The sequence below is a fragment of the Nicotiana sylvestris genome, chromosome 3 (assembly GCF_000393655.2).
Source record: "Nicotiana sylvestris chromosome 3, ASM39365v2, whole genome shotgun sequence".
NCBI lineage: Eukaryota > Viridiplantae > Streptophyta > Magnoliopsida > Solanales > Solanaceae > Nicotiana > Nicotiana sylvestris.
In genome coordinates this window covers 179476096-179488981 of record NC_091059.1, presented here as the reverse complement: position 1 = coordinate 179488981, position 12886 = coordinate 179476096, and positions in this window count along the sequence as shown.

Sequence of the window (12886 nt, the reverse complement as noted above, 5' to 3'; positions counted from 1 at the left end):
TTTTTGCCCATCCGAGTACTCCGTGTGAAGCATTTTTTGAAAAGGGTTTAACCGAACCTTTGCTTCAAAGGTTTCCTACATATCCCTGGATAAAGGGGAATCAGGTTAATGTAGTTCGGGAAGTTTTGGTAGCTGGGACTACCATGGGACTGCAATGTTACTGTTGTTGCACGCTATTACCACTGCTTATCGATCTCCTTGTTACACCGTGATTAAAAGAAAACAAGAACTTGGGGATGAAACTGGCCTCTTGCTTGTCGGCTAGACTACAGATCATAAAATCTCATCTATCTTTAACTCGTTCTTGTTGCCCTGCTTTCTTGTCGGCTTGTGCTTCTTCTGGTGCCTTTCTTCCGAGAACTTGGGGATGAAACTGGCCTCTTGCTTTTCTGAATACTAGTTTTCATCATTTTGTTCGGTCCGCTGGGGATATGGCCTCATTCATTAAGCTTTTCGGTGGTTCCTCTGGGGATATGGCTTTCTTCATCAGATTTGTTATGCTGGGCATAATTTGATGTTCATAGGCCGCTTCTTTCAAGACGTGTCTTTCTTCCTTTTGACTCATGCGCTTGAATTTGTGCTGGGACCTCTTGTTGCAACCTTCTGCTTTCCGGTGCTGGGGATTTTTTTATTATTTTCTGCTGGGGATTCCTGTTGTAACCTTCTGCATTCCGGTGGGTTACTGATTTCAAGATCTACAGTATAAGACTGAAAAGTATTCCTCTCGTTAAGCAGGTGGGTGCCTGAGTGAAAAATATGAAATGTATGCCCGCATTATACTGGTGGGCGCCTAGGACATGAAATGAAAAACTGAAAGGTATGCCCGCATTATACTGGTGGGCGACCGAGGACATGAAATGAAAAAGATAGAAATGTATTCCCGCATTATACTGGTGGGCGCCTAGGACATGGAAATGAAAAGACAGAAATGTATTCCCGCATTATATTGGTGGGCGCCTAGAACAGGAAATGAAAAACTGAAAGGTATGCCCGTATTATACTGGTGGGCGACCGAGGACATGAAATGAAAAGACAGAAATGTATTCCCGCATTATACTGGTGGGCGCCTAGAACAGGAAATGAAAAACAAAAAGGTATGCCCGCATTATACTGGCGGGCGACCGAGGACATGAAATGAAAAGATAGAAATGTATTCCCGCATTATACTGGTGGGCGCCTAGAATAGGAAATGTAAAACTGAAAGGTATGCCTGCATTATACTGGTAGGCGACCGAGGACATGAAATGAAAAGACATAAATGTATTCCCGCATTATACTGGTGGGCGCCTAGAATAGGAAATGAAAAACTGAAAGGTATGCCCACATTATACTGGTGGGCGACCGAGGACATGAAATGAAAAGACATAAATGTATTCCCGCATTATACTGGTGGGTGCCTAGAACAGGAAATGAAAAACTGAAAGGTATGCCTGCATTATACTGGTGGGCGACCGAGAACATGAAATGAAAAGACAAAAATGTATTCCCTCATTATGCTGGTGGGCGCCTAGAACAGGAAATGAAAAACTGAAAGGTATGCCCGCATTATACTGGTGGGCGACCGAGAACATGAAATGAAAAGACAGAAATGTATTCCCACATTATACTGGTGGGCGCCTAGAACAGGAAATGAAAAACTGAAAGGTATGCCCGCATTATACTGGTGGGCGACCGAGAACATGAAATGAAAAGACAAAAATGTATTCCCTCATTATACTGGTGGGCGCCTAGAACAGGAAATGAAAAACTGAAAGGTATGCCCGCATTATACTGGTGGGCGACCGAGAACACGAAATGAAAAGACAGAAATGTATTCCCGCATTATACTGGTGGGCGCCTAGAACAGGAAATGAAAAACTGAAATGTGTTCCCTTGTTATACAGGTAGGCGCCTAATGGTAAGTAATAACTTGAATTTGTTTCCTCGTGTCTCCGAGAAAATTTTCAACGGTGGCAGAAAATTTTCTGCCCCAGTTCTGGTGCTTTTCCTTGTGGCATGTTTTTCGCCATTAATAAGACTTCCTTTTCCTTCTTCAAATCAGAGAAAATTTGTTAGTTTTAAAACATGGTGAGTGGTCGTGCCACTCCTGCTGGGGATGGTTCCTCCCTTATTCCTGTTTGGCATTCCCAAAACTTGTTGGGATGATATTATTCGCTGGAGATAACATTCTGCTGGGGATGGTTTTTCCATTTATCACTTCTCCGTTCTGTTTCTCGAAACTTGCTGGGGTTATTTTGCTGAAAATGCATTTTCCTTTCCTCCCTTACCGCTCTGCGTTGTCCGACTACCTCGGAACTTTAGTCGATAATCGGTCGGAGTTCTGCTAGGAATTCTCTTGGAACTTAGCCCACAATTTCTTTAACTTGTTGTTTTTTCGGTTCTTTCCCGTGCTTTCCTTGCCATTTTAGACCAATATTATTCGGCCTTGCAACCAACGTCTTTTGTCTTATTGCCTTGTCTCTGGCCTGTCCTCTTCTTATTTTGCATTGTACCATTTTGGCAACTGGTAGTAAGCTTTGAAAGACCTTTCTAAAAAATAAATTTCTGGAGAAAGTCTTTTAAACAAAGAAATGAAAGGATAGAAAAAGAGAAAATCTTTCTGAACAAATGCTGGAGAAAAGAAAAGAAATGAACTTATCTGGGTGGTATTATCGATTCCAACGATCATGTCGTGCATTCCGGGTTAATCAACCCAGTCTATTTGTGTCGATCAATCTTTCTGATGTCCTCACTTGCTAGGGATAAATATGTGTCCCAATTCTTCGCAAAATGCGGATTCCTTCCGCCAATCTATCTTGTCGCCTCATAGTGCCCTTCAAGGGGTTTTCACTGATAAGACTCTCTCAGTTCTCACAGCTCCCGTCGCCTTATGGTGCCTGCGAAGGTTTTCACCGATAAGACTCTCTCATTTTGCTTCTCTCAGCCGGGGATTGGAGTATTGCCGGTAAGATTCTCTCTGCTGGGAATTCTTATGGCTATCAATTCTTTCAGCTCATGATTCTTATTCGGTCGGGGACCAACGTGTTATCCTCGACTTTCACTTGACTGTCTTGGCACCTCTCGAATACTGATCGGGAGGTCTTTTTTGGGATATCAGTATGGGTTTTATGTGGGACTTAAAAGAAAGGATATAAAAATTCAAAATAACTTTGATGGGTGAAACATTACAACTCTTGGAATCAAAACCTTCTCTCTTTTTTTAAAAAAAAAATTTTAAACATAACTTCTGCCCCAGTTTTTCTCGGGGAATTTTTTTTGACTTTTGTTACATTACGACCGAGCCGTGAGGCGCCTACGTATCCTCTTTGAGGAATCAGGCCGAACGTAGTTCACTCGGTTCCATTATTTTTCTTTTGCGAACTTCCTTTTTTTTTGCTATTATTTTCCTTCTTTTCTTTTTTTTTCATTATTTTTCATTTTTGTTAATGATTTCAAGAGAGGGGTATGAAAGAATAAGTAAGGCTCAAAGGGGTAAAGCAAGGGTAACAGTGTTTGGATAGAAGAAAGAATTGCCTCTGTCATTTTATTATCCGATAAACACCAAGTACAGACAAACAAATAAACAACAAAAGAGAATTACACGTAATATCTCTTGACTGCATCAGAATTGATAGCTATGTCGATGCATCTTCCTTCGACATCTGTCAGACATAGAGCGTCGTTGGATAATACTCTGGTCACGACATACGACCCTTGCCAATTCGGGGCGAACTTGCCTTTTGCCTCAATCTGATGTGGGAGGATCCGTTTCAATACCTGCTGCCCCACTTCAAATTTCCTGGGGCGCACCTTCTTATTGTATGCTCTTGCCATTCTCTTCTGATATAATTGGCCATGGCATACTGCTGCCAATCTTTTTTCATCAATTAAGCTCAACTGCTCTAGTCGGGCTTTGACCCATTCATCATCATCAATCCCGGCCTCAGCGACAATTCGAAGGGATGGAATTTCAACTTCTGCTGGTATTACTGCTTCAGTTCCGTATACCAACAAATAAGGAGTTGCACCTATTGAAGTACGAACAGTAGTGCGGTATCCCAACAATGCAAATGGTAGCTTTTCATGCCATTGTCTGGATCCTTCAACCATTTTCCTCAATATCTTCTTTATGTTTTTGTTGGCTGCCTCAACCGCTCCATTCGCCTTGGGCCTATACGGGGTGGAATTACGGTGTGTAATCTTAAACTGTTCACATACTTCTCTAATCAAGTTGCTGTTAAGATTAGCACCATTGTCCGTGATTATAACTTTCGGGATCCCAAATCTACAAATGATATGGGAATGGACAAAATCCACTACTGCCTTCTTAGTTACTGACTTGAAAGTTTTGGCTTCAACACACTTAGTGAAATAATCGATGGTTACCAGAATGAACCTGTGACCGTTCGAAGCTGCCGGCTCAATAGGCCCAATGACATCCATGCCCCATGCCACAAATGGCCATGGTGTTGACATTGTGTGCAATTCCGTTGGTGGAGAATGAATCAGATCTCCGTGGATTTGACACTGATGGCACTTTCGCACGAAACTGATACAATCATGCTCGCAGAATCTTCTTTGCCAATACATATCCGCTCATATGGGGCCCACAGACTCCAGCATGTACATCTGTCATCACTATCGTGGCTTGACCCGCATCAATACATCTCAGCAATCCCAGATCTGGGGTTCTTTTGTACAACATTCCTCCGCTGAGGAAAAATCCATTTGCCAGTCGTCGAATGGCTCTCTTTTGATCTCCGGTTGCCTGCTCTGGATATATCCCCATCCTGAGATATTCCTTGACATCATAAAACCATGGTTCGCCATCCATTTCTTCTTCTATCACGTTGTAGTAGGCATGCTGATTACGAACCTGAATATGCAACGGGTCAACATGGATTTTGTCTGGATGGCGCAACATCGATGCCAAAGTGGCTAAAGCATCGGCCACCTCATTGTGAACTCTCGGGATGTGTCTGAACTCCACTGATCGAAATTGCTTGCTCAGATCGTGCAAACATTGTCGATAAGGTATAAGCTTTAAATCACGTGTTTCCCATTCACCCTGAATCTGATGTACTAGGAGGTCCGAGTCTCCCAAGACCAAGACGTCCTGAACATCCATGTCTGCAGCCAATCGTAGGCCTAAAATGCATGCCTCATATTCAGCGATGTTGTTGGTACAATAGAAACGTAGCCGAGCTGTAACAGGATAGTGATGTCCTGTTTCAGAAATAAGTACCGCTCCTATTCCAACCCCTTTCGCATTCACAGCCCCATCATAGTAAAGCTTCCATCCTGGTTCCTCAGTCAGTTCTAACTCCTCTATATGCATCACTTCTTCATCTGGAAAATACGTCCTTAAAGGCTCGTATTCTTCATCAATAGGATTCTCAGCCAATGCTTGGGCTTTCATAGCCGTCCTCGTCACATAGACAATGTCGAACTCTGTGAGTAATATCTGCCATTTTGCCAATCTCCCTGTGGGCATAGGCTTCTGGAAAATATACTTCAATGGATCCAGGCGTGAAGTAAGGTAAGTGGTGTATGACGATAGATAATGCTTGAACTTCTGTGCTACCCAAGTTAGGGCACAACATGTCTTCTCAAGCTGAGTGTACTTGACCTCATAGACTGTAAACTTCTTGCTGAGATAATAGATGGCTTGCTCTTTCCTTCCTGTGATGTCATGTTGCCCCAGTACGTACCCAAATGAATTCTCCAGTACCGTTAGATAGAGAATCAATGGTCTTCCTGGTTTAGGTGGAACCAACACAGGTGGATTTGACAGATACCCCTTGATTTGGTCAAAGGCTTCTTGACATTCTGTCGTCCACTCTATTGCAGCATCTTTCCTCAGTAGCCGAAAAATGGGTTCACAAGTCGCTGTGAGCTGAGCGATAAACCTGCTGATATAGTTCAACCTTCCCAACAGACTCATTACTTCTGTTTTATTCCTCGGGGGCGGCAATTCCTGGATGGATTTGATCTTTGACGGGTCCAACTCAATGCCTCGCCGACTGACGATGAATCCCAACAGCTTTCCAGATGGAACACCAAATGCACATTTGGCTGGGTTGAGCTTAATGTCGTACCTTCGAAGTCTTTCAAAAAACTTCCTAAGGTCTGTTACGTGGTCTTTCTGATGCTTGGATTTGATGATCACATCATCTACGTATACCTCAATCTCTTTGTGCATCATATCATGGAACACAGTAGTCATTGCTCTCATGTATTTTGCCCCAGCGTTCTTTAAACTGAATGGCATTACCCGATAGCAATAAGTCCCCCATGGCGTAATGAAAGCTGTCTTCTCTGCATCTTCTTCATCCATCAGAATCTGATGATACTCGGCATAGCAATCCACAAAAGATCCGATTTCTCGTCTGGCGCAATTGTCGATCAAGATATGGATATTGGGTAAGGGAAAGTTATCTTTTGGGCTGGCCCTATTCAGATTGCGGTAGTCGACGCATACCCTGATCTTCCCATCTTTCTTTGGTACTGGCACCACATTAGCTAACCAATCAGGATATCGAGTGACCCGAATAACCTTTGCTTGCAGCTGCTTGGTTACTTCTTCTTTAATCTTCACACTCATATCTGTCTTGAACTTCCTCAATTTCTGCTTGACGGGAGGGCATGCCGGGTCAGTGGGTAATTTGTGAACCACTAGCTTGGTGCTTAAACCAGGCATGTCATCATACGACCACGCAAAAACATCTTTAAACTCAATGAGTGCTTTGATCAGTTCTTCCCTGATGCTAGGCTCAATGTGGATGCTGATTTTGGTTTCCCTGACATTGTCGACATCCCCCAAATTGACTGCTTCAGTGTCACTCAAATTGGGCTTAGGTTTCTCTTCGAACTGGCTCAACTCTCTGTTTATATCTTCGAAGGCATCATCCTCCTCGTATTCCGATTCATCATCGTAATCAATCTCTTGTGCGATTAATTCAGAATCAGATTGATTATTTAGACTGGGTTGAAGATCTGTTGTGCATGCCACATCATTAGTACCAGTGCAAAGAGAACTGTTCAGAAATAAAAAAAGATGAAACAAAATTAAAACAAAACAAGAAAAGGAAACTTTCACTCTTTATTAAAATGCAGGATAACAGAGTTTCACACTTTTACTTAATAAAAATCAAAACTGGATTACAACTCTAGAATAATCCAGGAAACAAGAAAGATAATCCAAAGCCTACTACCAAGACTCCCTCCGGGTAGGAAGAGGAGTAGTTGTCCAATTGTTGATCTTGGCCCTAGGCCCCACAAATTGTATATCCACCCTACTGGAACCTTCTCCAGCTTCTACCATGTTGACACCGGCGAACAACCTTTCAAAGACCTCATCTAAATCTCCACCTGTCCCAATCATTGGTCTGAGAACTTTCGGGAGCGACAACTTTCTGGTACCTGCTCTGACAAAGGATCTGGACAGGCACGGGACTGGCTTGGGAAGAACCCAAACTTTCTTCTTCATCTTACAGGCATGTCTAACATCTGCTGATGTGGGCTTGAATCCCAGCCCAAAGGTCTCTACATTCTTGGGTAAAGAGACAGGTTGGACAATACCTTGAAGTTCAGCCCCCAGACCTTTTCCTGTCACGAACCCGTTACTCAGCATATCTGAAACTATCATGACGGTGGCAGAAGCTATTCTGGGGTGTGGAATGCTTGTACCCTCGGGGATCTTGTTTGCTGACACTGCATCAAAAATCTGGTAAACCCAAGGGCCTTTGTCATCGTTGGTTTCTATGAATGGCACAATGGCACCTCCTATAGTGCATGCAACGTCTTCCCCATGCAGCACCACATCTTGTCTGTCCCATTCAAACTTGACCATTTGATGCAATGTGGATGGCACTGCTTTGGCCGCGTGGATCCATGGTCGTCCCAACAAAAGGCTATAAGATACCGTAGCATCTAATACCTGGAATTCCATGGTAAACTGGACTGGACCGATGGTCAACTCAAGTACAATATCCCCCACGGTGGCTGTTCCATTTCCGTCAAATCCTCGGACGCAAATGCTATTCTTGTGGATTCTTCCGTGGTCGATCTTCAACTGGTTCAGGGTGGATAATGGACAAATATTGGCGCTTGAGCCATTATCCACCAATGCCCGAGTAACTGCCGAATCTTCACATTTGACAGTTAGGTAGAGAGCTTTATTATGCTCTGTGCCCTCCACTGGCAGATCATCATCTGAAAATGTTACCCTGTTCACCTCGAAAATTTTGTTGGCAATCGTTTCCAGGTGATTTACAGAAATCTCATTGGGCACATGAGCTTCATTTAGTATCTTCATTAGGGCCCGACGATATTCATCTGAATGAATGAGTAATGATAGCAGCGAGATCTGGGCCGGTGTTTTCTTCAACTGTTCGACCACGGAGTAATCCTGCACTTTCATCTTCTTTAAGAATTCCTCAGCTTCTTCTTCTGACACAGGTTTCTTTGTTGCAGCTGGATTGGGTCTTCTCAACTCCGCCGGAGCAAAACACCGTCCTGATCGAGTCAGTCCCTGCGCCTCACAACTATTCTCCTCCACTTGTTGTCCCTTGTACATCACCACTGCCTTCTCATACTTCCAAGGCACAGCCTTGCTATCAATCACTGGTGTTTGGACTACTGGTTTTATGATGACCAGTTCCCTGCAGACCCCTTTCACAACAACCACGGGTGTAGATGATGCTCCCGTTATTACCAACTTGGCTGGTTCTGGTTTCCTTGTAGCGGCAGATGGATTCTTCCCCAATATCACCACTGGCTTGACATCTTCCCCCTTCAACTGTACCCCTGCTTCCTCATCGATCGATTTTTCTTTCGGAGTGGCACGGATCATCATCACTGTCTGTGAGGGTTTCTTCGGCTCCCCTCCTTCGTACACAAACTTGATCATGTGGGCTTCGGGGTGCTTTGGAAATGGGTTCTGGTTAATGTTAGGTGCCTCCGGGGCCTGTACCTCGATCTTGTTGGTATCAATAAGATCTTGTACCGCATGTTTCAGCCTCCAACATTTCTCGGTATCATGTCCGGGAGCTCCCGAACAATATTCACATCTTACCGAGTGATCCATATTTTGGGGTAAGGGATTTGGCAATCTAGGCTCCACAGGATTTAATAAACCCAACTGCCTCAATTTGTGGAACAAGGCAATATATGTTTCCCCCAACTCAGTAAAAGTTCTTTGCCTCTGCAATCTTTCATTTCTGGAGGCCGGATTTCCCCTGAAACCCATCCCTGGAGGGTTCCTGTAGGCTCTTGGCGGTGGATAGGGGTTTTGTGGTGGGGGGTAGGTGTTATGTGGAGGTGGGTATGTATTGTGGGGAGCCGGCGCGCGCCATTGTGGGCGAACCGGAAGTTGGGTGTATGTCTGGGCTTGATGGACGGAGAAGTGTTGTTCTTGTGGTGGGTAGTAGGGTTGTGGTGGGTAATTTGGAATGTGTGGGTAGTTTAGATGATGGGGTCTGGGTTGGTAATGAGGGGAAGGACCTCTAGATCTGGACCAATTGACGACTTCTGTTGTCGTTACCTCTTCTCTCCTTTTCTTTCCGAGCGCACCTCCCATGCCGCTCTGAATGGCCTGAGTCATTGCCTTAATTGCCGAATAACTTAGGATCTTATTGGACTTAAGTCCCTCTTCTATCATGCTTCCCATTTTCACCACTTCGTTGAAGGATTTGCCAACTGACGTCACCAAGTGACCGAAGTAAGTTGGCTCTAGAGTTTGTAGAAAGTAATCTACCATTTCCCCCTCTCTAATCGGAGGATCAACTCTGGCTGCCTGTTCCCTCCATCGGAAACCAAATTCCCGGAAGCTCTCCCCAGATTTCTTTTCGAGCTTTAGCAATGTGAGATGGTCTGGGACTATCTCAAGGTTGTACTGGAAATGTCCTGCGAAAGCCTGTGCCAAGTCATCCCAGGTGTACCACCTGCTCGGATCTTGTCTCGTGTACCACTCCAGTGCCAACCCACTCAAACTCTGGCCAAAGTAAGCTATCAGTAGCTCATCTTTTCCCCCTGCTCCCCTCATTTTGCTGCAAAAACCCCGCAGATGTGCCATAGGATCACCATGCCCTTCGTACAAATCGAACTTGGGCATCTTGAACCCTGCTGGTAATTGGACATCAGGGAAAGGGCATAGATCCTTGTAGGCCACGCTGACCTGGTTGCCTAACCCGTGTATGTTCCTGAAGGACTGCTCCAGGCTTTTAAATTTCCGCATCACCTCATCCTGCTCTAGGCTCTTTGCCGGCTTTTCAATCTCCGCCGGGACCTCAAAGTGGGGATTATAGTTATGTGGCTCGGGTGCTTTGAATGTGAGTTCAGGAGGGTAATATTGTGTGTCGTGAGCCTGAAACATCGGCTCGCTAGATGATCTGTGCAATGGGGCTGGGGGAGGTGCTACAAAGACGGGAACATTTGGTGGATGAGGGTTTTGACTGGGTGGTGGGGCTTGGTGATCATAGGCCTCTCTTCCATGATAGTAGTGATGGCTTGGGAAACTCGTTGAAGGGTCGGTGGAAAGGTATTCCAGCGTGTTTATTGGTTGGAGGGTAGGAGTAACGGGTAGTTCCTGCCCCTTCTGGGCTCTAGCTAAGGCTATCCGCATTTCATTCATTTCTAGCCTCATTTTTTCCATTTTCTCCAAGGCATCCTTCAGCATCTGATTGGCCATCTTTTCTGACTCAACGCTGTTGTCTGACCCAGTCATGCTTTCTGGTATAGGAACTTTCGATCTTGTTTGATAATGGTACTGTGCCAGCACGCCCTAACAAACTAACTGGTATTGGATAGAAAAACAACAAAATTGTCAGTGTTAGCGTCTTAACAAATATTGTAATTGCACATTGGGATGCAATGTTCCTAGGCAGTTAACCATTTCTAACATGCTTTTGCTCTGACCGCATGCATCATCCCAACTTATTTTATTTACCTCTTTCGAGTGTTCCAGAATCTCCTTTTTCTTCTTCTCCCTCTCTCTCTCCCTTTTTTTTATTTAACAATTATGGTGGAATCATATAGAGATTGCCTACGCATCGTGACCCCGCACGAATCAGACCAAGCGTAGTCCATGCAAAAAGATTTTCAATTTTTCATTACTTAAAACAAACATTACAAACTAAAATCCTTTTTACAGAAAGAAAATGACAAACGCAAACTAAGGTCAGATACAAGTTCCAATACTACAGAAACACTTTGATGTGAAAAGACAATGGATAGACAAACCATAGGCTAAAAAAATATATAAAGAAATACAGACACGAACTACGCATACTCTAAAGCTTCAAATATGGGTGCCCGCGGGGCATCGTTCGGCCTCGCCGCGGGCCTAGGTTCCAAGTCCCTTTTGAGTTGCTCTAATTCATTCATGGTCCGTTTCACATAGATCAGCACTGCTGAGACAAAAGTAGCATGGGTCATGTCTTCACAAGCGCGACATCTTCTAAAAATGGCGCGGGCAATGGCTCTAATCCTGTCCCTTGCTTGCTTCTTTTCTAGAATCAGGCGTTTTATCTGATCACTGCATGTTTTCAATGCCTGAGAATCCTGCATATGCTAATCTTTCAGTTGCCGCACTTCTACCTCCATTTGGGCCAACAAGTCGTAATAGTGCCCGCTTTCAATTTGGAAATCCTCAGCCTGCTTAACTACTTTACCCTCAAGTGTAGCCACCTTTCTCTTCATGTTGGCAAGAGCTTTCTCGTGGTCGTGTTTCAATTTATTCAAGTATCGGCGACGCTTATCTGCTCTTGTACCCCATTGTGCTTTGAGTTTTGCCATGATGTTCTCAGATTTTTCTAAACCATCCCGCCATTCCCTGACTTCATTTTTCAACCCTTTTATCAACTGCTCACCTGATCGACTCCTTGGTTGTTTATCAGGAGCCATTCTCAATTTCTGGATTTGGGCCCTAAGTTCTTCATTTTCTTGGGCTAATATATTCCTTTCACCTCGATCTGCATCAACTTGCACACTATTATTGAATTTCAGACTTTCAACCTGTTGCTTCAACTCCCCGATCTCCGCCCGATAACCCTTTTCCTTTGCTAACCAGTTCCATTGCTCCTGGGATGACTTAGCAAAATCTATGAGATGAGGTCTTTTAGCTGGTCTCTCACAGGACGTGTCACCTCTGAACCAAGCGTGATACCCCGGGGAAACTTCTCCTTTAGCCGTATCCAACACGCAAGTATTTGCCGTCAAATGTTGACACTCACTCCAGATCTGGCGAACTTCTTTTTCGGGGAACCGACCGTCAGGACTGATTTCAACCACCTGGGTACTCAAGTCTTCATCTTTCGGAACTACTTGATACCTCCCAAGTTGCCTCAAAACCCGATACGGTGCATAGGGTTGGATACTTTTGAGTCCCATTAACAGAAACTGGGGCCTGGTTGCCGGCATGTATAGGATTTCCTCAACAGGCAACCATCCGAGCGTCCACTGGATTTGGTTGGCAGTGAGAGTTCGGAAGAATGACGTCCAAGCTGTGACTCCCTCGGGTAGACTAACCCCTTTGATTCTTGTGTAAAATTCTCCAATGCAAGTCTTCTCGGGTGAACCGTAACCCAAGAGCTGGGAGCGGTGGCATAAATGATCGGTCATCCACATTTGCAACAATAGGTTACATCCCTCGAAAAAGTTGCCCCCGGCTCGGCAAGTAGTGAGAGCCCGAAAGATGTCAGCCATAATCATAGGCGCCAGAGTGCTTTTATCTTGGGTGAGCAAGGTACTGGCGACCCCAGCTACTTTCAAATCAATGTTTCCGTCTTTCCTTGGGAATACTATAAGACCCAAAAAAGCTATCATAAAAGCTACCAGCCTGTGTTCATCCCACTTATGTCGGTTATCTCTACTGCATAGTTTGAAGTCTGGCTTATTGAACCCGCCC